General features: G+C 41.1%; 5 non-coding genes across 5 annotated transcripts; 4 read left to right on the forward strand and 1 right to left on the reverse strand.

Moving 5' to 3' along the window:
• TRNAE-CUC lies at positions 12,821-12,892 on the forward strand. The gene has a single exon. It is a non-coding gene; the product is annotated as a tRNA-Glu (tRNA).
• On the forward strand, positions 15,233-15,304 carry TRNAG-UCC. The gene has a single exon. It is a non-coding gene; the product is annotated as a tRNA-Gly (tRNA).
• Positions 16,319-16,390, forward strand: TRNAH-GUG. The gene has a single exon. It is a non-coding gene; the product is annotated as a tRNA-His (tRNA).
• TRNAK-CUU lies at positions 17,412-17,484 on the forward strand. Its single transcript has one exon. It is a non-coding gene; the product is annotated as a tRNA-Lys (tRNA).
• On the reverse strand, positions 25,004-25,077 carry TRNAN-GUU. The gene has a single exon. It is a non-coding gene; the product is annotated as a tRNA-Asn (tRNA).

The raw sequence follows: 25,611 nt of genomic DNA on the forward strand, positions 1-25,611 counted from the left end.
GGGACTAGATGGCTGGCCGGAGTACTGGACAGCTGAGCGGGGGAGGGAGGTGGCTACTGAGTTGACTGTTTTAAAAATAGCTAAGTCCAAAATTCCAGGAGTGTTGATGGGGGTAGGGTGTTGGAGTGTGGCGAGAAGGTGGGGAGGGTGGAGAGGGTAGGAGGATTAGAATGAATATGGGGTATAGGGTGCCAAGTGGCAGAGAAGGGATAGGAATATGACCAGCAAATCAGTTATCCAGTTTGAGCTTACATGATTGTAGTCACTGCCTACTCCAAGCAGCCCTCCAGCACTGTCAATAATTTAAAAGCCCTCTGGCCTTTAAAAATTAGACTAATTTTTTAGTCTAGTTAGACTGGCCTTTAGACAGTTAGACAGTTGTATACCTTTAGCTCAGCACCCTCATCCTTGCCATACTGAATATTGCATTTAGTTTCTACAGAACATATCTAAGAGGTAGCTGACTAAATAAGGTCCATAGCAGAGGTAGTTCACAGCCCCTCCCCCATCTTTGTAGAGTATTTCAGAAGGACTTAAAAAGCCAGCTGTCTAGAGAAGAAATCTGAGCTCTGAGTGGTTTAGGATGAGTGTGTGTTTCAGTCTACCAGCTCAGATCCTCGCAGCTGTCTATTCCCCAACGGCCTCCATTTTCATTACCTTATTTATATAGCAGCTCCTCTTTGCAGGTATACACACAAACACACAAGCTTCTGAGTTGCTGAGGGAGGAGGCTAACAAAGTCAACGAGGGAAAGAAGGAATGGGGATACAAGTTTTTGAAGGGGAGAGGAACTTGGAGAGATAAAGTGAGAGAAAAAGAGATTCAGAAAGATACTTTTGTGGAGTAACATAATCTTATGACCTTTGAAGAGATTGCAACCAAAGAATTTAGCCACGTTGTATTTTTGCAGCCATAGGCATCAGGGATCATCATTTCTTAGTACTTGCCAAGTGAAATTAACACAAGGACTGATTTCAAATAGTGTCACTAAGGCACATGCACTAATTTGCTCTACATTTAATTCAGAATTCAGAAGTCCACAGAGTACTCTTCTCTTTTTTATACATACAGATCTGAAAATTTTTTTCTCTCTACCACATAAAGCCATATCACAAGGGTTTTTATTACAGAAATGTACAATGACTCCACCCAAACTATCCAAGTGATTTAAAAACAATAATTTGACTGTGACATCCCAAGTGGTATATACCACTTTTAAGGACAAAAAGAAGTGCAAAGATATTTTAAGTAGTCATATTATTGGTGGTAAAATTGGTATTGTTATTCTGAAAGTATTCTAGGTGGTGTTGTTGTTCAGTCGCTAAGTTGTGTCTGACTCTTTGTGACCGCACGGACTGCAGAATGCCAGGCTTCCCTGTCCTTCGGTATCTCCCGGAGTTTGCTCAAATTCATGTCCATTGAGTTGGTGTTGCTATCTAACTATCTCATCCTCTGCTGCTCACTTCTCCTTTTGCCTTCCATGTTTTCCCAGCATCAGGGTCTTTTCCAGCGAGTCAGCTCTTCACATCAGGTGGCCAAAGTATTGGAGCTTCAGTTTCAGTATCAGACCTTCCAATGAATATTCAGAGTTGATTTTCTTTAGGATGGGCTGGTTTGATTTCCTTGCAGTCCAGGGGACTTTTAAGAGCCTTCTCCAGCACCACAATTCGAAGGATCAATTCTTCACTGCTCAGCCTTCTGTATGGTCCAGTTCTCACATCTGTACATGACTACTGGAAATACCATAGCTTTGACTATAGAGACTTTTGTTGGCAAAATGATGTCTTTGCTTTTTAATACGCTGTCTAGGTTTGTCATATCTTTCCTTCCAAGGAGCAAGCGTCTTTTAATTTCATGGCTGCAGTTACCATCCACAGTGATTTTTAGAGTCCAAGAAAATGAAATCTGTCACTGCTTCCACTTTTTCCCCTTCTATTCCACTATTTTCCACTATTTCCACTTTTTCCCCTTCTTTTTCCCCACTTTTTCACTTCCCATGAAGTGATGGGACTGGATGTCATGATCTTAGTTTTTTGGATGCTGAGTTTTAAGCCAGCTTTTTCACTCTCCTCTTTCACCCTCATCAAGAGGCTCTAGTTCCTCTTTGCTTTCTGCCAGTGGTATCATCTCCATATGTGAGGTTGTGGATATTTCTACTGGCAATCTTGATTCCAGCTTGTGATTCATCCAACTCAGCATTTCGAATGATGGACTCTGCATAGAAGTTAAATATGCAGGGTGACAGTACACAGTTTTGTTGTATTCTTTCCCCAATTTTGAACCAGCCAGTTGTTTCATGTAAGGTTCTAACTGTTGGCTTCTTGAGCTGCATACAGATTTTTCAGGACACAGGTAAGGTGGTCAGGTATTTCCTTCCCTTTAAGAATTTCCCACAGTTTGTTGTGATCCACATAAAGACTTTCATGTAGTCAATGAAGCAGAAGATTTTCTGGAATTCCTTTGGTTTCTCTATTATCCACTGAATGCTGACAATCTGATCTCTGGTTCCTCTGCCTTTTCTAAACTCAGCTTGTATATCTGAAAGTTCTCAATTCAAGTACTTCTGAAGCCTAGCTTGAAGGATTTTGAGCATAACCTTACTAGCAGGCTAAATGAGTGCAATTGTCTGGTTGTTTGGGCATTCTTTGGCACTGCCCTTCTTTGGGATTGGAATGAAAACTGACTTTTCCCAGTTCTGTGGCCACTGCTCTCCCACTGTGGAAACTCTCCCACTGCTGAGTTTCTAAATTTGGTGACATATGGAGTATAGCACTTTAATAGCATCATCTTTTCAGATTTAAAATAGCTCAGCTGGAATTCCATCACCTCCACTGGCTATAACAAGAGAAATTAGAAAATATTTGTAATAGAATAAAAATAAAAATAGAATTTGCAAGAATTTGTTGCACTTCCTTAGGCCCACTTGACTTCACACTCCAGGATGTCTGGCTCTAGGTGAGTGATCACACCATCATGGTTATGTGGGTCATTAAGACCTGTTTTGTGTAGTTCTTCTGTGTATTCTTGCCAGTCTTCTTAATCTCTTCTGTCTCTGTTAGGTCCCTACAGTTTCTGTCTTTTATCATGTCCATCCTTGTTATGAAATGTTCCTTTGATATCTCCAGTTTTCTTGAAGAGATCTTACCCATTTTATTGTTTTCCTCTACTTTGCATTGTTAATTTAAGAAGGTCTTCTTATCTCTCCTTCCTATCTCTGCAACTCTGAATTCAGTTGGGTATATCTTTTCCTTTCTCCCTTGCTTTTCCCTTCTCTTCTTTCCTCAGCTATTTGTAAAACCTCTTCAGACAATCACTTAGCCTTCTTGTATTTCTTTTTCTTTGGGATGGTTTTGGTCACAGCCTCCTGTACAGTGTCATGAGCCTCTGTCCATAGTTCTTTAGGCAGTCTGTCTTCCAGATCTAATCCCTTGAATCTATTTGTCACCTCTACCATATAATCATAAGGGATTGGCCTTATGGCCTAGGTAAGTTTTCCCTAGCTTCTTCAACTTAAGTCTGAATTTTGCAATAAGGAGCTAATGGTCTGAGCCACAGTCAGTTCCAAATCTTGTTTTTGCTGACTGTATAGAGCTTCTCCATCTCTGGCTGCAAAGAATACAATCAATTGGATTTCGGTATTGACCATCTGGTGATGTCTACGTGTAGAGTCATCTCTTGTGTTGTTGGAAGGGGAATTTGGTATGACCACTGTGTTCTCTTGACAAAACTCTGTTAACCTTTGCCCTGCTTCATTTTGTACTCCAAGACCAAACTTGCCTATTATTCCAGGTATCTCTTGACTTCCTATTTTTGCATTCCAATTCCCTATGATGAAGAGGACATCTTTTTTTGGTGTTAGTTCTAGAAGGTCTTGTAGGTCTTCATAGAACTGGTAAATTTCAGCTTCTTTGGCATCAGTGGTTGGGGCATAGACAATTATTGTGATGTTGAATTGTTTGCCTTGGAAATGAACCGACATCATTTTGTCGTTTTTGAAATTGCACTCAAGTACTGCATTTCAGACTCTGTTATTGAAATGAGAGCTACTCCATTTCTTCTAAGGGATATTTGCCCACAGTAGTAGATATAATGGTATCTGAATTAAATTCACCCATTCCTATACATTTTAGTTCACTGATTCCTAAGATGTTAAAGTCCACTCTTGCCATCTCCTGTCTGACCAGGTCCAATTTATGATGATTCATGGACCTAACATTCCAGGTTCCTGTGTTATATTCTTTGCAGCATCAAACTTTGACCACCAGACACATGCACAACAGAGCATTGTTTCTGCTTTGGCCCAGTCTCTTCATTCTTTCTGGAGCTATTAGTAATTGACCTCTGCTCTTTCCCAGTAGCATATTGGACACCTTCATATCTTTTTGCCTTTTCATATTGTTCATGGTTCTCACAGCAAGAATACTGGAGTGGTTTGAGATTCCCTCCTCCAGTGGACCACATTTTGTCAGTGTCTGCTATGATCCATCTTTCTTGAGTGGCCCTGCACAGCATGGCCCATAGCTTCATTGAATTATGCAAGCCCCTTTGCTTCAACCAGGATGTGATCCTTAAGGCTTGTGGGTATACTATTGGATAAAACAAATGAGTAATAATGCTAGTGTCTTTGTGAACCAGGATTTTTTTTTAAGAGTTATTTATTTTTGGTTTTGGTGGGTCTTCCTTGCTGTGCATAGACTTTAGTTGTGACTGGGGGTGGTGGGGCTGGATGCTCTTCCTTGCAGGGTGCAGGCTTCTTATTGCAGTGGCTTCTCTTGTTGCAGAACACAGGCTTTAGGCACATGGGCTTCAGTAGTCTCAGCTCCTGGGGCTCAGGGATTGTGGCTCACGGGCTCTAAAGCACTGGCTCAGTCATTGTGGCACTTGGAGCTTAGTTCTTCTGTGGCATGTGGGAGCTTCCCAGACCATGGATCAAACCGGTTTCCCCTGCAATGGCAGGCAGATTCTCAACCACTAGACCACCAGGGAAGTCCCATAACCCAGGGTTTTTGATGTAGAATAGAGGGATGTAGGGGCTTCCCCAGGGGCTCAGCAGTAAAGAATCTACCTGCAATGAACGAGATGTGGGCTTGATCCCTGGGTTAAGAAGATCCCCTGGAGGAGGAAATGGCAACCCACTCCAGTGGGTTTGGGATGTTGCTGTTTTACTCATTTGCCGCTATTATATAAAGATGTATTCTTTGTGCCACCTCACATTTAATGTTTTTATCAATTCCTGCGAAGGTGAAGAATGCAGTGTTTGCATTTCCCTGTATTAAGATGAGAGCTCCAAAAATAAAATGTTGCTGAAATCAAAGACTGCAAGTGAGCAAAAGATAGGTTTTCTTTCGTTGAACTGCTTAGGATGGTGGCCAAATGAGATTAAGAATTTATAAATCAATAGTTCTTAATTTTTTTGGACCACAAACTCCTCTTGAAAATCTAATGAGAGATATAAGCCCCATCCTCAGAGAATGCTCAAGTATGTCTGTGCTTTTCCTGCTCCAAGTGTATTTTATATTCTCTTTGAAGCAATTCTATTATGCCTATTGTTCGAGTATGCAAATCCCTTCAGTTGCATCCAACTCTTGGCAACCCTATAGACTGTAGCCGGCCAAGCTACACAGTCCATGGGATTCTCCAGGCAAGAGTACTGGAGTGGGGTTGCCATTTCCTCCTCCAGGGGATCTTCCTGACCCAAAGATCAATCAGGCATCTTCTCCATTGCATGCAGATTCTTTACCACTGAGCCAGCAGGAAAGCCCCATGGTGGGGGTGGGTTGGGGGGCGGTATGCATCGAGTAGTTCTAAAAAACTTACCCCAGTTGCTGAAGAATATCCACTATAGTATATGCCCTCACAGATTGTGTTTTGTTTATTTGGGTTTATATTAATTTCTACCTTGAGGTCTTATAGGGGAGAGAATTAACTAGTTGGATAGAAAATCCTGTCATGTTGCCGTAAAGTGTTTTTATATTTCATGTTTCTTTTGTTGTGTATGCAGCATCTGGATCACTAGCATACTTATTTATTTATTTTATGGTCCAGAGGCTCCTGATCTCCATGGAGACTGTGGATCTTCTAACATCTGAAAAAGGATTATCCTCTCTATCATGAAAGTGGATTTGAGAATCTGAGATGGGTAGAGCAGAGGCAGTGAAAGTAATGAAAAAGGGAGATTAGAGCTCAAAGCATACTGAGGTGTGTCATAGGGGCCTTGAGTATAAAACTGCCTTCATGGTTTCTTAATGGGGCCTTATTAACATAATGGGGATAATTGTGTGTGTGTGTGTGTGTGTGTGTGTGTGTGTGTAACTGTCCTGCCCAGTGCAGTACATTTAGCATTCTTGTCTCCCCTCCCCTGTCAAGTAAAATTTTAGTAAATGTAAAATTTTAAATGTCAATGTAAAATTGACAATGTAAAATTTTAAATGCCCCTACATGTTTCCAAAAGCCCCCCAGAAGGTGGTACCACTCTGGTTGAGGAATACTGCCAGATATTCTCAATCCTAGGTGGTCTCATACTACCATGACCTAAACTGGTTTAGCAGAAGTCTTTTCTCTATAGGGACTATCCTTGCTTTAGCAAGATACAGGACATTTCTATCAAAGGATCCCCTGTGTAGCCACATTCACTTCCCTCTTATCTTCATCTCCACCTTAATATCTAGCAACAACTAATCTGATCTCCATTTCTATAAAAATGCTGTATAAACAGGTTAGAGTATATAACGTTTGGGGATTGGCATTTATCACACAGCAGAATTCTCTGGAGAGTCATCCAAGTTGTGTGTCTATCAATAGTTTGTTCCTTTTTATTGCTGAGTACTGGTCCATGCTATGGATGTACCACCATTCACTTGTTAAAGGACATCTGTGCTGTTTCCAGTTTTTGGCTTTTCATTAATAGATTTGCACATAGGTTTTTTTGTGTGAACATTAGTTTTTATTTTCTGGGATAAATGCCCAGGAGTGTAAACACTGGATCATGTAAGAATTGCATAGTTAGGATTTTTCTTTAAATAAACTGTGGTTTGTTGTGTTTCTTTTGTAAATAAACTGTTTTCCCCAGTAGTTGTACTGTTCTACATTCCCACAAGCAATGTATGACTGATCCAGTTTCTCTGCATTGTTCTCACCAGCATTTGAGATTGTCATTTTAAATTTTAGCCATTCTGATAGGTATGTTGTGATATCTAGTTGTGGTTTTAATTTATATTTCCCTAATGGCTAATGATGCTGAACATCCTTTCATGTGTTTATTTGCTATCTGTATATCCTCTTTGGGGAAATGTTCCATCATGTCTTTTGATCATTTTCTTATTGTATTTTTTTTTTGTACTGTTGAGTTAGAGAGTTCTTATATATTCTACACAATAGTCCTTTCTTGGGTATATGGTTTACACATATTTTTTCCCAGTTAGCTTGTCTTTTTCATTCTCATAATAGTATCTTTTGCAGAGTAAACATATTTATTTTTGATGACATCTTCTTATTCAACTTTTCCCTTTACAGATTATGTTTTTGGTGTCAAATTTTTGTCTAGCCTTAGATCATGAAGAATTTTTCCTCTGTTTTTTTCTAAAATTTTTATGCTTCACATTTAAACTGTTGATCCACTTTGGTGTTAGTTTTTGTATAAGGTATGAGACTTAGGTTGAAAGTTTTGTTTGTTTGCTCTTTATTTGTTTGCCTATGGATATCCAATTTCTTCAGCAATATATATTGAAAAAGCTATTCTTTCTCCATTGAATTGCTTTTTCACCTTTGTTAAAGAAAATAAACTGGCATATTTGTTTTGGTCTGCTGCTAAGTTTGCTATTCTGTTTCATTGATCTGATATTTATTTTTCTGCCAATACCATACCATCTTTACTGCTATAGCTTTTTAACAAACCTTGAAAATGGATGAGCTGATTCTTCCTACTTAATTCTTTTTCAAAACATGTTTTAGCTATTCTAGTTCCTTTGCCTTTCCATACAAGTTTTATAATAATTTTGTCTATGGCTACAGAAAAATCTTGCTAGGATTTCCCTGTTACTAACTTTTAAATTTTGGCAAAATACATAAAACACGAAGTTCACAATTTTAACCATTTTAAAGTGTACATTTCTGTGGCATTTAGTACCTTTGAAATGTTATGCAACCATCACCATTATCTAGTTCCAGAATGTTTTCATCACCCCAAAAAGAAGCCCTGTTCCCACTGTGAAGTCATTCCTCAACTTCTGGCAATGACTGATTGCTTTCTGTCTCTATGGACTGGTCCATTCTGGACATTTCATATAAATGAAATCATATGTGACCTTCTGTGTCTGGCTTATTCCATTTAGCATGTTTTAGAGGTTCATCAAAGTAGTAGCATGTCAGTACTTCATTTTTTCTTTTTTAAAAATGTCTAATATTTATTCATTTGACTGTGTCAGGTCCCAGCTGTGGCACACAGGGTCCTCGCTGCATCATGCAGGTCCTTCATTGCAGTGCACTGGACTCTAGTTGTGGCACCAGGGCTTAGCAGCTGCGCGGCATGTGAGATCCCAGCTCCCCAACCAGCAGTCAAACCCACCCACGTCCTCTGCATTGGAAGGCAGACTCTTAACCACTGGACCACCAGGAAAGTCCCTTCATTCTTTCTTATGTCCAAATAGTATACCATTGTATGTATATACCTCAGTTTGTTTATCCATTTATTCATCAGTGGACACTGGGGCTATTTCTACCTTTTGGCTATTGCTAGTATCATGTTGATGGAGAAGGCAATGGCACCCCACTCCAGTATTGCCTGGAAAATCCCATGGACGGAGGAGCCTGGTAGGCTGCAGTCCATGGGGTTGCTAAGAGTCAGACATGACTGAGCGAGTTCACTTTCACTTTTCACTTTCATGCATTGGAGAAGGAAATGGCAACCCACTCCAGTGTCCTTGCCTGGAGAATCCCAGGGACGGGGGAGCCTGGTGGGCAACCGTCTATGGGGTCGCAAAGAGTCGGACACGACTGAAGCGACTTAGCAGCAGCAGCAGCAGTATCATGCTGCTATCAGTGTGCATGTACAAGTATTTGTTTGAGTACCTGCTCTCAGTTCTTTGGGATCTATACCAAGGAGAGAAATTACTTTATTGTATTCTATGTTTAACATATTGAGGAACTGCCAAACTGTGCTCCACAGCAGCTGCAACATTTTATATTCCTGCCACGAGTGGATTAAGGTTTCAATTTCACCTTATCCTCACCATCACTTGTTATTTTCCATTTTTAAAAATTATAGCCTTTCTGGAAAGTGTGAAGTGGTATCTTACTGTGATATATTTGCATTTCCTTAATGACTAATGGCATTGAGCATCTTTTCATATGCTTGCTGGTTATTTGAATATCTTCTTTGGAGAAATTAAATTCAAATCATTTGCTCATTTTTTAATTGAGTTGTTTGTCTTTTTATTGTTGAGTGGTAGCCTCTTCATTCTTAAAGGATATTTTTGCTGGATATAAGAATCTGGGTTGACAGTCTTCTTTCAGTGCTTGAAATAAATTGTGACACTTCTTCTGGCCTCTGTGGTCTTTGAAGAGAAATCTGCTGTAATTCAAATTGCTTATCCCTTGTAGGCAAGGTGTCATTTTTCACCACTTTCAAGATTTTTTTTCTGTTTTTAGTTTTCAGCAATTTGATGATGATGTCCTGGCATGAATTTGTTTGGGTTTATATTCTTTAGGGTTTGCACAGCTTCTTGAATCTGTAGGTTTGACTTTTGCTAAATTTGAGGAGTTACTTATTATTTCTTTTACTACTTTTTTTAGTCCTGTTCTTTTTCTCTGCTCCTTCTGGGAATCTGATGACACAAATGTTAGATATTTTGTTATAATCCCACAAGTACCTGCGACCCTGCTTTTTTTAAATTCCATTTTCTCTGTTGGATGGAATTAAAAAATTACTCGGAGTAATTTCTGTTTTTTTATCTTTCAGTTCACCAATTCTTTTCTCTGTCCCCTCCACTCTGCTGTTGAGCCCATCCATTGAGAGTTTTTGTTGTATGGTTTAGTCATAAAATTTCTGTTCAGTTTTTCTTTATATTTTCTATTTCTTTGGTTAAACTTTTCTTTGCCAGAACTTTCTAATTTTTCATTTGTTTCAAGCATGTTCATAATTGCTTGTTGAAATATTTTTATGATAACTGCCTTAAAATCTCTGTCAGATAATTCAGCCATCTCAATCATCTAGGTACTGTCTGTTTTCATTCAGTTCAAGAGCTTTCTTATTGATATGATGAATGCTTTTTAATTAAAGCCTGAACATTTGGGACCCTGGATCTTATTTAAACCTTCTGTTTCAGTTGGCTGCTTCTGATACTCATCAGGTAGAGGAAGTGGTGGGTGAGATGTCTTGTGAAAACCACATAGGTGTAGAATTCCAGGTTCCCTACTTGGTCTCCATTAACACCTGAGGAGAGGGGTTCCTCATTACTGATGGGCAGGAGTAGGAGTTCCAGCTTGCACGTGGCCTCCACTGACACTGCAGGATTTGTTATCAGCAAATGTTGGTGAAAGCACCATGTTTCCTCTGATAGCAATCTGGCAAGGAAGAGGAGGAATACTTCCTTACAGGCCTGCTGAGAATGGAAATCTAGGTATCCCACTCAGTCTTTGCTGGTGTGGGTTGATGTGGGCCACAGTTCTTTCTGTGGCATTTGGCTGGAATAGAGCAGTTATTATCTAAAAGTTTTTATTTTGCTAGGCTACCTCTTTCCCAGTCCTTTGACTAGAGAGAGCAGGCTTTTGTTGTTGTTATTGTTTTGGTTTTGTTTGGTCTTATCTGGCTGCATCCATTGCATTTCCAGGTTGCCAGCTTCTTCACCTCCAAGTCTGGGATATATGAGGCACTAAGAAAACCCAAGGAAATCATCACTGTGTGGTTCCTTGGGCTCTGAGGCCCCTTGCTAGTCTGCCTCTATTTTTCAGAGTCTCATATGTTTGTTCTATATGAAATGTCCAGGGTTTTTAGTGGTATTAGCAGAGAGAACAGAAGAAAATACATCTGCTCAATCTCCTCCGATCTATTCTCTTTTGTTCACTTGTTTATTTGGTTTTCTTCTAGATTGTGAGCTTTTTACGTATATTTTTGTATCTTCAGTACCTACTCTGGCACATAATCTGTAAATGTTTGCAAAAAGGAAAAAAGAAAATAGAACATGGAATGAAGTAAATGAATTGCACTCCCCCTCATTCATCTTTAGGTGTGTGGTGCCAGGAAGGAGGAGGCTTAATCCTATTCTGAATGATGAGATTTCTCCTGGTGCTTTGAGGTTGAGAAAGGAGGCTTGCTCCAAGCAAGAGCTATTACTGCAGTACTTCCCAGTTTTCCATGTTACTGAAAATTACCAGCAGGTGGCAGAATAACTGATGAAAGTAGACAGTTGACCAAAACATAAGGAGGCTCATTTCCTTTGTGACACAGAAAAATAAAATGGATTGCCTTGTACCCAGCCTGGATACAATCCCAAAATGTTGCCCTGAGGGTTAGATTTTTTTTCCCCCAGCATTTGAATACAGGTAGCTGCCCAGTGGGAACAGAGATGGGGTAAAAGAAAGTGGGCTTTGTTGGGTTCCTTGGTGACTTGTGACACCAGGATTTCTTGGGTTTTGTAAAAATAAATGTCTAGTGTTTAGTTACTCTTCTCCCTAGGAAAGTGTGGATTGGATGACCAGAGGATTTACACTTTTCTTGCACAGCTCTTTAATATTGACACTTTGAAAGCAAAACGAAGCAATAAACTCCCCATAAACATCTGGCATCCTACCATTCATTTTTTCTATCAGGTCCTGCTGATTTTTGCTTCAATTTTTTAGTTCTCTTTTTCACTTATCAAAAGTGTTTTCTGATCTTAAATTGTGGAGGTTGTTTTTAAACTTTATATTTGAACTTATGTGCAGAGACTTAATCACAGTGCAGTCTTCGGACCAAAAAATGTCTGAGAGGAGACTTGATTGTCTCTTTCATTTTTGGTTTTCTCAAATTTTTATTTTGGAAAAATATCAAACAAGCGAAAATTTAAAATAATAAAATTTCAATTACCCTTCACCAAGATTCCCTGTTAACATTTTGCCATATTTGCTTTCTGTCTCCTATAAAGCTAATTTGCATATATTGAGGGGTATGGTTTTTAAGATTCCTTCAGTCTAGGTATGCACTCCAGTTTTCTTTTCTTTCTCCTCTCTCCCTTTCTTCCTTCTTCATATTTGAAATTTCTGAAGCTCCAAACGTCTCTTAGTCTCCCACAAGCGAATTATGCTCAGATCCTGCTGACAACCAACCACCCATAGGCTGAATCACTTTTACTTGTCTGTAATGTTCGCTTTGGTCAACAGAGTTTGGCCTAAATTCACAAGCGATTAAAAAAAAACCCCAAAACCTGCTATAGCACCTCTATATTCCTTAAGGAAAGATTCCTGGGAGAGCCCAGTTAGGGGCTTTCACGTTTCCGCTGATCGCAATTCAGGAAATACTGCAAACACGGTAAGCTGAGTTTCCTATTAGTTTTTAGGTCTTTTCTCCGGACATTTGTCTTTAATTTTGGACATTGCGATCGTGTGCATACGAACCTCACTTAGCTCTGGGAGCCAAGCTGGGGCTTTCTTTTCAGGGTTTTCTCCTTCAAGAAAAAAAAAAAAAAGTAGTTTTTTACGAGGAAAAAGTAGTTTCGGTGGGGGGAGGGCCCAGTAGTGAAGAGTCTCAAAATCTAGAAAGCTGAAAAAACACACGTCACAGAATGGGTAAGCAGAGACACACATTGGATTAGCCTCATATATTCGTATCCGCAGTAGCCTGCCATCGTCCCTGGTGGTCTAGTGGTTAGGATTCGGCGCTCTCACCGCCGCGGCCCGGGTTCGATTCCCGGTCAGGGAAGTGTTTGTTTTCTCTCCTGAACTTTCCTACTGAATACTTTTAATGATTAACTTCGTTTCTTCTACTCAGTTCCCCCATGGGTGACCTTAGCTGAAACATAGGAAATAGAGAAGAACATAGGAAATAGAGAAGAACATAAAAAATGGCTTCTACCCGTTTTTGAAATACAAGATAGAATAATGCTCTACATACTGTTTTATTACAAACTATTTTTAAAGTTAATATATTTCTAACACTTTTCAGTGGAAATAAATATACTTAAGCAAAATCATATTTTCTTTCAATTTATTTAATTTCTGTAAAGGTAATATAGTCACATGGTTTAGGATTCAAATATGCAAAGGGGCATAACTATTAAACCTACTTTTCACCTCTGCCTTCTAGTTTTCTTCTAATAAGGCAGTCAATAGTAAGTTTTGTAATTATAAGTATACTATAAATATAAAAAATAAATTTATTCTAAATGCAAGTACATGCATACATACATATATCTAAATATATTCCTCTTTCTTACACACATGATAGTAATCCATGCACACTTTTCTGAACTTTGCCTTTTTCACTTAACATATATTTAAAAAAATAGTTCCAGATTACATATGAAGACCTTCCTCATTCTTTTCTACGGTACATAGTATTCCATTGTATTGATACTCCATAATTAATGGAACCAGCTTCCTATTGATGACACTTAGCTGCTGCTGCTGCTAAGTCACTTCAGTCGTGTCGGACTCTGTGCGACCCCATAGCCAGCAGCCCACCAGGCTCCCCTGTCCCTGGGATTCTCTAGGCAAGAACACTGGAGTGGGTGGCCATTTCCTTCTCCAATGCATGAGAGTGAAAAGTGAAAGTGAAATCGCTCAGTCCTGTCTGACTCTTAGAGACCCCATGGAGTACGGCCCACCAGGCTCCTCTGTCCATGGGATTTTCCAGGCAAGAGTACTGGAGTGGGGTGCCATTGCCTTCTCCACTTAGGATGTTATTCTAATCCCTTGTGACCATAAAAATAATCTTCTACATGTCATTTTGTCCTCATTAGTGGCTAAGTCGTGTCTGACTCTTGCGACCCCATGGACTGAGGCCTAATAGGCTCCTCTGTCCATCGGATTCTCCAGGCAAGAATACTGGAGTGAGTTGCCATTTCCTTCTCCAGTCATTTTGTACATGTGTAAAATAAATGTCTAAGAACTGAAATGCTGGTTCACAAGATATGTGCATTTATGGATGGGCAGTGCCAATATGCCCTCCTTCGAGGTCCTATCAATTTATACTCCCACCAGCAATGTACAATATAAATATATTATTTTAAAAAAAAAGCTCATCTGGGTTTTCATCAAAATGAATTTGATCAATTGTGTTTCTGGACTTTTAGATTTTTATCCTTAAAATTTTGGCTTTACAAATAACACTTTAATGAACATCTGTGTGAATACATATTTGTCTGTCCTTGGATACTGCTTTCTGATAAATTCATGGAAGTGGAATTACAATTTCATGTATTATATTGATTAAAAAATTAAATATAAGAACTGAAACAAAAATAGTGGATAATTATCTTATTGGGCTGGAGAAGACTTTTTCAAGATAAAAACAAACATAGAAAGTAAAACTGACAGTTAAAACTATATAGAAACAGACAACTGCCCATCTGAAATCCTATAAATAATATTAAAAGACAAATGGCAAACTAGCATGTCAGTAATATACATATAATACAAATACCCAATAGAAAAAATCAACCAAGTGTATGATTTTTTTCTCAAAACTAATACAAATAATTAGTAAAGTTTATGAAAAATGATCAACTTCAGTAGTAGTACAGTAAATACAAGTTAAAATGAGACTCCAAATTTTTATGTTACACCTTCGTAAAAATAAAAAGAAAGATGATATCTAATTGACTGATGTAATTTGGTAATACACTTTGGGTGAGGTTTCGCCACACAGCAATTTGGCAATATGTATCCAAATCCTAAAAATGTAGCTTTTCAATGGCAACTTTACCTCTATGCCTTTGTGCTAAGGAAGCAGTCTGAAAAGCTTAACAATATATGTACAGAGATAACACCCACATTAAGGCCTGAACTTGTCCGCTGGATTTCAGAGGCATGGTTCAAAAGATAAATAAGCTAAATCGATTTTCCTTAAACCTCTGAAACAACTAAAAAACTACCACAAAATTTTTAATATGCTCACAGAAGAAATCCTAGAGGTCTTTTTTTACTTTTCGTCCTTTGGCTTTGTGTTGAATATTTCTCAACGTAAGTCCCTAAACATGAAACAATCAGACCAAAATAATCAACTCGTTATAGTGAAGTAAACCAGGTTTGTTTCCTGTGTGCGTTGGTGGTATAGTGGTGAGCATAGCTGCCTTCCAAGCAGTTGACCCGGGTTCGATTCCCGGCCAACGCAACAGCACCCCTTTTATCTGCTTTATCTGCACAAACCTCCTGAAGGCCAAGGGCAGGGAGAAAGATCTTTTGACCACCCATTTGTCCTCAAACTCTAAGCCTTCAGGGAGATTCTAGCGAAAGTGAAGCTCCAGTTTTCTTGCAGCTATCAAGCCAAGCCTATCTGCTGGGTTTGGCCTCTTGCTTCGCACCAGTTTACGATAATTGTCCTCTGGGGGGCCTTTAGGTAATGTCTGTAAAGGAGGCTGGTTTGATTTGTTTACTCCGAGGCGGCTTAGATTTACTGGAGTCAGCCCAAGAGTCCTTAGTTTCTGAGAGCGGGCGCCAAGGAACGGTGAGGGAAGCAAGAAAAAAATAAAGGGATCTCAAAGCCGTTCATTGGAAAAGACTCTGATGCTGGGAGGGATTGGGGGCAGGAGGAGAAGGGGACGACCGAGGATGAGATGGCTGGATGGCATTACTGACTCGATGGACGTGAGTCTGAGTGAACTCCGGGAGTTGGTGATGGACAGGGAGGCCTGGCGTGCTGCGATTCATGGGGTCGCAGAGTCGGACACGACTGAGCGGCTGAACTGAACTGAACGCAACTCACCAGCTCCGCTTCTCTTTCGGTTCCAACATTCAGGAAACAGAAATATCAGCTCCAGGGTACCAGGTGGAGGTGTAAATAGGCAAATGCTCTGGTTACCTAGGCCGAACGCCTTGAATATTTGAAGGGGAAAGAGAGAAGTGGTCTGAGGAAGGCGACTGGGGACGCCGTCCCCCAGCTGCAGGCGACAGACCTCTCAGATCTCGACGGTGCGGCGCCGGCCAGCAGAGGGGGTGATATTGGTGCCGGCACCGCGGGATTCTCGGACCCAGATTCTGGTGTCAGATCTGGCTTCGAGGTTGTGAGTGGAAACATTTGGAATTTTCTGTGCGAATAGCGCCAACTAGGCAAAGAAAGCTACAGTAAGACAATCCTGTTTCAAAGGATATTAAATCCAACCGCACTGCGCCGCCGCGAAGGTAGCACGCCGTGATCGTATAGTGGTTAGTACTCTGCGTTGTGGCCGCAGCAACCTCGGTTCGAATCCGAGTCACGGCACATGACTGTAATTCGCGTTAGCAGCCTTCGTTTTTCGGAAACTTTCAGCGATTAAAAAAAAAGTTTTTAATCCACTTTTGCTCAAGACTGCACCGCAGAATATGCAGTCTATGGATTAGACGAATAACTGTCTCACTCCGTGGAGCTCACTCTGCGGCTCATCGACCTAGGGGAACCTGACCAGCCCCGGCAGAGGCACTTCAGGGCGATGTGCAGCGCCTCGGAGCTGCCTGAAAAGCCTGCCTTCACCTGAGCAGAGGAGACAGCTTTTCGCGAGTGACTCGGGAACTCAGCGCCTCTTCCAGAAGTTGGAGAAATGAACGTTTCGGAGAATGGAGTGAAATCTCCCGTGAGCCCCCACGCCTGAGGCTCTGAATTCCATCCGACTTGAAATCTCAGTGGGGTTTTTACACGTAATGAATATGGTCTTTTACTCAGGTCACACGAAGTTTAGTATTCAAAAACAAAATCGTGCCCCAAAAGACTAGTGAATTGGACCTATTTTCCGAGAGACGCCTCCGTCAGCTCCACCTGCACCTCACCCCCTGGTCCTGATGGCTGAACCGGGAAAAGGGTTTCGGACCCGGAAGGAAGCCGGAGGCTCAACACCAAGATTTCGCGAGAGCAGCTTCCCGCGCCCCTCCTAGTCCCTGCGGCAGTTTGCGCCTGACCTCCCCTTTCCCTCGCGCTTTTTCGCCTCCTGTTCAGTATTCCGGGTCCCAGACACCGGGTTCTCAAAGGAATTTGCTAACCAAAAGGTCTCAAAACCGGTCTAAAAGGAATCTGAAGGAACGTCGGGGTTTCAGGATTCGGGATTCCTGGGTCCTCGGCAAGCCCCCTTGGCCCCGCGCAGTCCCGGCACTATCGAAGCGTCGAGTTTTTTGGTGGCAAAGGCTTCTAGTCCATTTAGAAAAGCCTAAAGCCCGAGAATTCTTTCAAATTAAGTTGCGTATATCTTTGATGGTGCAGGTAGGCCTTTGAAGGAAACTATACTTGTGTACGAAAAGGTGCTTGCACTGGTGCCCGGCTAGCTCAGTCGGTAGAGCATGAGACTCTTAATCTCAGGGTCGTGGGTTCGAGCCCCACGTTGGGCGACCTAAACTTTTGTTTTTCTTACCCACCTTCGGTTGTATTAAATCTTCCTTTATTCGCTGCCAACTGAACCAGCAGCTTCTAAATAACTATTGTTGTCACTGCTGTTTCAAACTTCAGTAAACTATTCCAGAAATCGCCTCTATTTGCCCAAATTTCAGCAAAAAGAGGAATCTGGGCTACCGGTTCCGGCATCTCAGGTTGAGACCAGGAGTCCCTGATCCAAGGCTCCCTGGAACCAGGTTCCTCCGAGGACCGAATCCGGGGCCCGCGGACCTTCCCCTTTGTTCTGTTTCGACTTGCCCCACCTAGGAGACGTCTTAAGATAGGGGTCCCCAACCCTCGGGTCGTGGACCACTAGCGGTCCGCTGCCTGTTACGAACCGGGCTGCACAGCAGGAGGTGAGCTTCATCGGCTGTTCCCCATCGCTCCCCATCCTTCCTATTACCTCCCGAACACCATCCCCGCACCCCGCACCCCCCTCACCCTCACCCCCCCCCCCCAGCTGTGGAAAAACTGTCTTCCACGAACCTACTTCCTGGTGTCAAAAAGTTGGGGCCTGCACTGTCTTAGGACACGACCAAACGGAAACACTTTCGTTCTCTCTTAGTCACTGGGAAATTTTTGATGAGGTTTTGAAGTGCCTTCTTAGGTAGTTAAAATGTTCGCCGTTAGGTGCTAAGCAACGTGCCTTTGCTTTCTGGGTTTTGAAACGTCCATCAGCCTCAAAGGACTGATCTCCAAAAGAAAAAGAGGAGAGGGAAAAGACGCTGAGAAGGAGGGACGCGGAAGAACCAAGAAAGGGGGAATGGATCGGGAGGAGCAAGGGTGAAAGCCTGGAGCGGGGCAGACGGGCAGATTGCAGTGCTGTCATTGGATGAGCATATCCGGTCCCTCTGGAACGCTGTACTCAAGCTTTTTGAATTGGCTATTGATTGGTCTTTTTGAGTTAACTATGGATCGAACTTTGCTCTAGCCGGAAGGCCCAAAGTTGTTTACATTGTCCCTGTTAAATCTCCCATTCAGTGTTGTGATGGGTGGTGTGAGTAAAGTCCGTGTTTCCAAGGTGAGTGGAAGCCGAGTTTGGCACCAGTCATCAGGCTTCTCCACCACAATGCGGAGATTCCCTCTTAATTCGTCATACAGATCTTCCCACTTCTCCAGAAGGATCATTGGCCAGTCCTGCTTTTTTTTTAAGTTTGTAGATGTTTAGTCTCCATTATATATGGAACCATCTCCAAAATCATCAATACAGTAGCCAATTCTCAAGGTATTGTGCCAAGACAAGCATCACCAAAATCATCTGGAAACTTTTGAGAAATGCAAATCCTCAAGCCCTACCTCAGACCTACAGATTCAGAAACTCTTGAGGTGGGCCCAACAGACAGACTCACCAGGTGACTTGGATAAATGCTCAATTTCAGGAACAGCTGTATTAGAGCAACTTCCTTTCCTATCAACCAAGATGTACCATGTTCTTGGGTAGGATACTCAACATCAAAAAGAACACCTCTCCTTAACCTGGTGTCTGAATTTAACAGTTTTCATTAAAATGTCAAGAAATTTTTTAAAAATTCAAACCGGATAACATATAATCCTAAAGTTTAAATGGAAAAATAACAAGCAGTAACTGTCAGGGAAATTCTTTTTTAGAAAGAGGAATGAGGATGGACTAACCCTATGAAATATTAAAATGCCATAAATTATAATGATTAAAGTTATAAAATATCTTTTATGAATGAAACAGCAATCAATAGAACAGCATAAAGTCCAAAAATAGACCAAAATACATAAAGAAATGTAATATAGTAGAAAGAGGGACTCGAATTAATAATTCTAATGAGCATGTTTTTAATAACTAGGTAGCTGTCTGAGAAAAAAAATTACAGTCAATGAATATCATACCCTTTGTGTGTTCAGTCGCTTAGTCTTGTCAGACTCTTTGAGACCGCATGGACTGTACCCTGCCAGGCTCCTCTGTCCATGGAACTCTCCAGGCAAGAATACTGGAGCGGGTTGCCGTGGCCCCCTCTAGGGGATCTTCCTGACCCAGGAAGGAAACCGCGTCTCCTGCATCACAGGCAGAGTCTTTACCACTGAGCCACACCAAGGAAGCCCAGTGACATCCTTTACGTAAAAGTAAATTCCAAATTGATCAAAGATTTAAAATAAAAATGAAAAGGAACATAAAATTCTTACAAGAAACATGAAAATTATTTTGTTTTCTTGCTGTGTGTGTGGAAAAGGCTGTTCTAACTATTACACAAACTCAGTCCTGAGAGAAAATATTGATGAATTTCACTATATAAATGAATGGAATCTCCATAAGAAAAGTCGAAAGACAAACGACAATTTGGGGAAGTATTTGCAACTCATATTGTGTTAAAACCCCTCCATTTTGAGTTAATGCTTCAGTGTATCAGCATCCTTCTCACAGGCCCCTTGTGAACACACACACACAAACAACTGAAACCCCTTGAAAAGCAACCCAAACGGGACTCTAACTTTCCCCTCCTCCCTCCACTTCCCTGACTCCCTGCTGCTCCCTCTTCCTCTTTCCTTCCTCTCTTTCTCCATCTTGGGTTGCTTTCTTTAGATTCCACTCAGGACCCCAGTGAAGGCTGCAGCCCACAGGCCCTGGCTCTCACTACTCCCCACTTGTTCAATTGAACACCCTACCGATTGGGCTTCTGCATGGCCCTGCACTTGCCAGCGGTGACCCCACTCTGGGATCTGTGAGTATAATAACCTTCTTTTCTGGTTCTCCTCCCTTCCTGTGGCTGCATCAAATGTATCATACCATGCTGGACATCTACATTCTTAGAACACACATCATGTACAAAAGACTAATTTCCCTAATATTTACAGAACTATAAGCCAACAAGAAATAAACCAATAACCCAATAAAAATAGCAAACATATAAAGAATAGAAAATATAAAAGGCTATTGCCCATATGAGACGATACTTAACATTCAACATTGCTATTAACAAAAGTAGTGCAATTTAAAACTAACTTGAAATAAATTTTCAGCCATAAGAAATGGTAAATTTTTTGAAGTTTAATATGTTGGAGAGTGAATAAACATTGTTAACTAGAGGGTAAATTGGTACAAGTTCTACAGGGTGCTTTTTGAGCAATATAAAAACTTTTTTTTTATTTCAGCAATCCACATTTAGAAGTTTATCCTATACAAGTATGAAATTGTGTACAAAGTTATTCAAGAAACACTTTTTATTAACTAAAAAATTGGAAATTTTCCAAAGGTCCATCAGTTTGGGGGTGACTAAATAAATGGCAATACAACCACACAATTAAATATAGCTGTAGAAAAGAATGAGAAAGCTCTTGAGAGAAGACTTATAGAAATTGCTTATAATTCAATAATAAATACATGGAAAATTAAGCAAATGGAAAAGCAATGTAATTGTTACTGCCAAGGGAAAAATATATTCAAAAAGTGATCACATTAAATTCTCTGTTAATAGTTTGTATAGTAAAAATGATAATCATTAATCTCTCAAAAATTATGACATAAGCATATTGATATATTGGGGTTTCCCAGAGAAACAGAACCAATAGAAGATATACACATGTGTACATAGAAATTTAGTTTGTATACAGAGATGTTGTTGTGGAGGGTGGTAAATCTAAAACTCTTCAGGGTAGGCCAACAGGCTGGAGACCCAGGGAAGAATTGATGTTGTAACTCTCACCTGAAAACAGAGTCTAGAGACAGTATTCTTCCTTCTTTTGGGGATCTAAGTCTTTTTCTCTTAGGGCCTTCAATGGCTTGGAGGCCTACTCACATTTTGGAGGATAATCTGCTTTACTCAGAGTCTACTGACTTAAATGTTAATCTCATCTAAAAAATACCTTCAAAGGAACATCTGGATTAATATTTGACCCCAGTATCTGGGTACCATGGCCTAGTCAGACTGACACATAAAATTAACCATCACAGTTGGGAAAATGGAAAGTGAAAAATGTATATACGTGTGTTTAGTGCTAAGTGTAGTGGGAGTATGTAAAGGAGAGATAAAGTGCCTAAAACTAGAAAATCAAGAATTAACAATATTTGTTTATAGAAACAGATTAATAACCAATCACTGATTAAAAGAATTTAAAGTAGTTACTTCTAGGGAGCAAGAAATGGCAGAGAGGTTCAAGGGACTGTCAGTTTTCATTACCAGGTTTGTAAGTATTTGACTTTCTAAACTATGTGCATATATAAGCTTGCTAAAAATAAATACTAAATAAAAAAGCTTTTCATATATTGTAATGTTTCAAATGTTTTACCAATTTGTTGTCTTTTGAATATTGTAGAGGAACAGTTCTGCTGTGGTACCCAGGTGACCTTCTATGTATTTGCACAGGCCACACAAGCGAAGACTTGAAGTGAAACTATTGTGAAACTTACCACAAGGCAAAGCACCTTGTGATTGTCCCCAAACAGGGAGGATGGGAGGCTTGTAAAGAGCAGCCAGGAGACAGTTTCTATTCACCTCCCTGTCTACCCTGGGACAGTTTTTCATTGCCTTGCAACTTCTAATCACACTTAAGGCATTCTGCTTACCTCCTCACTCCTTCTCTGAGGAGAGCTGCAGACTGTAAAACTCTTAGCTGCAGTCTAGAATTAACTCCTCAATAACAGGGTATCCCACAACTTGCATTACAGTCACTGACCCCTTTTGTTTCAGTGACATCTCTTTGGATGTTGGAAATGAGGAGTCGTGAAGTCTATACCTTCAACTGCTCTTCCTTTTGCCGTATATGTAAGTAATAAACCGTCTGAATCTAAAAGTGGCTTGTCATTGCAATGAGAAGGCCATGTACCTCAACTAGAGAAAAGCCTGGGCAGCAACAAAGACCAAGCACAGTAAAAAATAAAACAATAATGACAATAATAATAAAAGTGACATATCTTTACAGGCTGAATCACCCAGGCCTTGGCTTCGCCAGATGTTGAGTGCTTCATTTACCTTTTTTTTTTTTTTTCAAGCTACATATGTACATGTGAAGGTGGCTCAGATCTGTCCAACTCAGTCCATGGAATTCTCCAGGCCAGAATACTGAAGTTGGTATCCTTTCCCTTCTCCAGGGGATCTTCCTGACCCAGGAATCGAATTGGGATCTCCTGCATTGCAGCCAGATTCTTTACCTACTGAGCCATCAGGGAAGCCGTTTTTTAGCTAAACAAATTCTTAAACCTTTTATGTAGGTAAAGGTATTGGGGTTTTTTTCTTTCCCTAGGGATTTTGAGTTTTATGTCATTCTTAGAAAAAAAAAATTTCCCTAAAAGACAGTAGAAGTTTTATTAGGGGTATTTTCTGAAGGAAGAAAGTTGTAATTGTTCTTCTGCTAATGAGCTGAACAGATGAAATGAGCTCTCAGATAACTTTGTGGCATATTCCCTGCTGCTGCTGCTGCTGCTAAGTCACTTCAGTCGTGTCCGACTTTGTGCGACCTCATAGACAGCAGCCCACCAGGCTTCCCCGTCCCTGGGGTTCTCCAGGCATGAACACTGAAGTGCGTTGCCATTTCCTTCTCCAGTGCATGAAAGTGAAAAGTGAAAGTGAAGTCGCTCAGTAGTATCCGGCTCTTTGCGACCCCATGGACTGCAGCCTACCAGGCTCCTCTGGCCATGGGATTTTCCAGGCAAGAGTACTGGAGTGGGGTGGGCATATTCCCTGAGGCCCTCTGAAACCCAGACCTGCTGAGGAGTAAGAGGGTTTCTTGGGACCTCCCAACTCAGGATTCTTGGGCTCTAAGAAGGGGATGCAGTCACTAAATAGATGGTGCAACATCTTAGGGCTAGCTATAGTGAAAAGCAGTTACTAGGCTGGATTGGCCAAGGGGAGAGAGCTGTTTCTAGAACCTGGGAAAGCAATAGTTGTAGGTAAAGCTGTAGCTATAGTATAGTGGCACCGAACAGTAACTGTCCTGGGGAGTGGCCAAGAACACAACTACTGCCAACCTGCAGGAAACAATCACGATGACTTCATATTCCTCCCACTCTCCCCATTCCCAGTCAGTACATCCCACTGGCTGTAGCCAACAAGAAGCAATGGGCAGTCTTTCTGCACAGTTCAAGAAGACTCTTTCTGGGGTGTATAATTGGGTGGCTAATGATGAGAATATATCTGTAGGAACAAATGCATAATACCCAGCAAATACGGTCTTTCCATTCTTGAGATTAAAAATAAATAGTCCCATGTGCTCCCTCTCCTCCACCTGCACTGCTTCCCCTGTTATTAACTTCTTGCACTGGTGTGGTACATTTGTTACAATTGATGAACCAATATTAATTCATTATTATTAATGTTAATGGTTTCCACTGGGTTCATGCTTTGTGTCGTACAGTTCTAGCCCTGAGATTTTTAATTGTGAAAGCATCTCATTAGCTGCATTTTGGTATCAAACAGTTTTTTCAAAGAAGGTTTTTTTTTTTTTTTAATTTCCTGAACTCTTTCATTTATTTGAGAATATTTATTTGTTGTTTTTAGACCTGTATGATATCTGGACTGGAGATATGTATGTATGTATACTTTTAACTGACTGTTTTTAATACCATAGCTAGATTCTCTTTTCCACAAAAATACTGGTAATGCAACTGAATTTCAAAATGTAGAGGTTTTAGATTTTTTCTTTTCATTTTTATTTGTTAAATTAATTATCTGCGAGCTTCTAGCTCAAATCAGACAAGCAAACAAGGGGAGAAAGAAGCAAAAGAAAATTCTGTGGAATTGCTAGATCCCAATGCTTTAAGAAGTCATAGAAATTGGCCAGTCATGGCTGGCCTTTTGGCTTCAGCATCCTATAGTCAAGTTTGAGTTACAGCAGGTGAATATAGCCTGGCTTGCCCAAGGTTTTTAATATATATATTTATAAAGTAGGTGACTATTTTGTTATAAAAATCATAAAGTCAAGCTGTTGACTTTATTAAAAATAAATTTGTTTATTGATAACCATCAGGTTGGTATTTGGCCTTTGGAAATGAGTAGTGGAGGCGAGAATTTTCTCAGTATATGTACCTTTCTATAATTCCTTGATTTTCTGTGTATAAACACACACACACACAATCTCTCCAGGAAGAAAAAATAAAAGAACTACACAGGACAACTTCTCTCCCACTCATGTGACTATTAAGTCTGTGCAATTAAGTCACTATGAAGGAAGGCATTTTAGACACTTGAGGAATGTCTATGTTACCACCTATTCTGCACTGAATGTCCCAAGTTCATATGTTGAAGCACTAACTCCCCAGTGTAACAGTATTAGGATGTGGAGCCTTTGGCAGGTAGTTAGGTTTAGATGAATTCCTGAGAGTGTAGGAATTCACTAAGGCTGGGATTAGTATCCTTATAAAAACAGAAGAGACAGCAGTTTCCTCTCTCAGTGTACAGGCCTTCTGCAAGCCTCTGGGAAGAAGACCCTCACCAAGAACTATATCTGTCCCGGACTCTGACCTTGGAGATAACCTGAAGTTGCAAGAAAGGACTTTGAGCAAGTAAAACGGTACGTCCCTGGGTGGGCTCGAACCACCAACCTTTCGGTTAACAGCCGAACGCGCTAACCGATTGCGCCACAGAGACACGGGAGCTCAGTGCTCTAAATTTGTATCCTGATTCCAGAAATTGCTTTTCAGCCTCTAGCCGTGACTATCTTCATATTCCCATACTTCGGAAACTGGAGGTGTGCGAGAGACCCTGAAGCCCAGAGTTGGTGTCGCTGGTCACGTTTGGACATCGATAGAACTTCTGGGAGTCAGCTAAGGGGCTCTGACGGCCGAAGAAGGCCAGATCCACAGCCTTCCCACCGGCTCCTCCCCATCTCAACGCCCTCTCTGCGCCAGGTGACTACCGCAGCCTCCCGGGCTTAGGGCGTCCACGTTACCACTCCGTGCCAAGGACACGAACCGGCTGTGCCCCCACTGCGTTGCCCACGCCCTGTGCCTCCAGCTGTGGACTCCGACCCGCAGGCACCTCGGAATTGCTCGCGATGCAGCGGGTCCTCCAGGGCAGGGCCTCGCACCTAGTAGTTCAGTTCAGTTGCTCAGTCATGTCCGACTCTGCGACCCCATGGACTGCAGCACGCCACGCTTCCCTGTCCATCACCAACTCCCGGAG

The sequence above is a fragment of the Capra hircus genome, chromosome 3, assembly GCF_001704415.2.
Source record: "Capra hircus breed San Clemente chromosome 3, ASM170441v1, whole genome shotgun sequence".
Taxonomy (NCBI): domain Eukaryota; kingdom Metazoa; phylum Chordata; class Mammalia; order Artiodactyla; family Bovidae; genus Capra; species Capra hircus.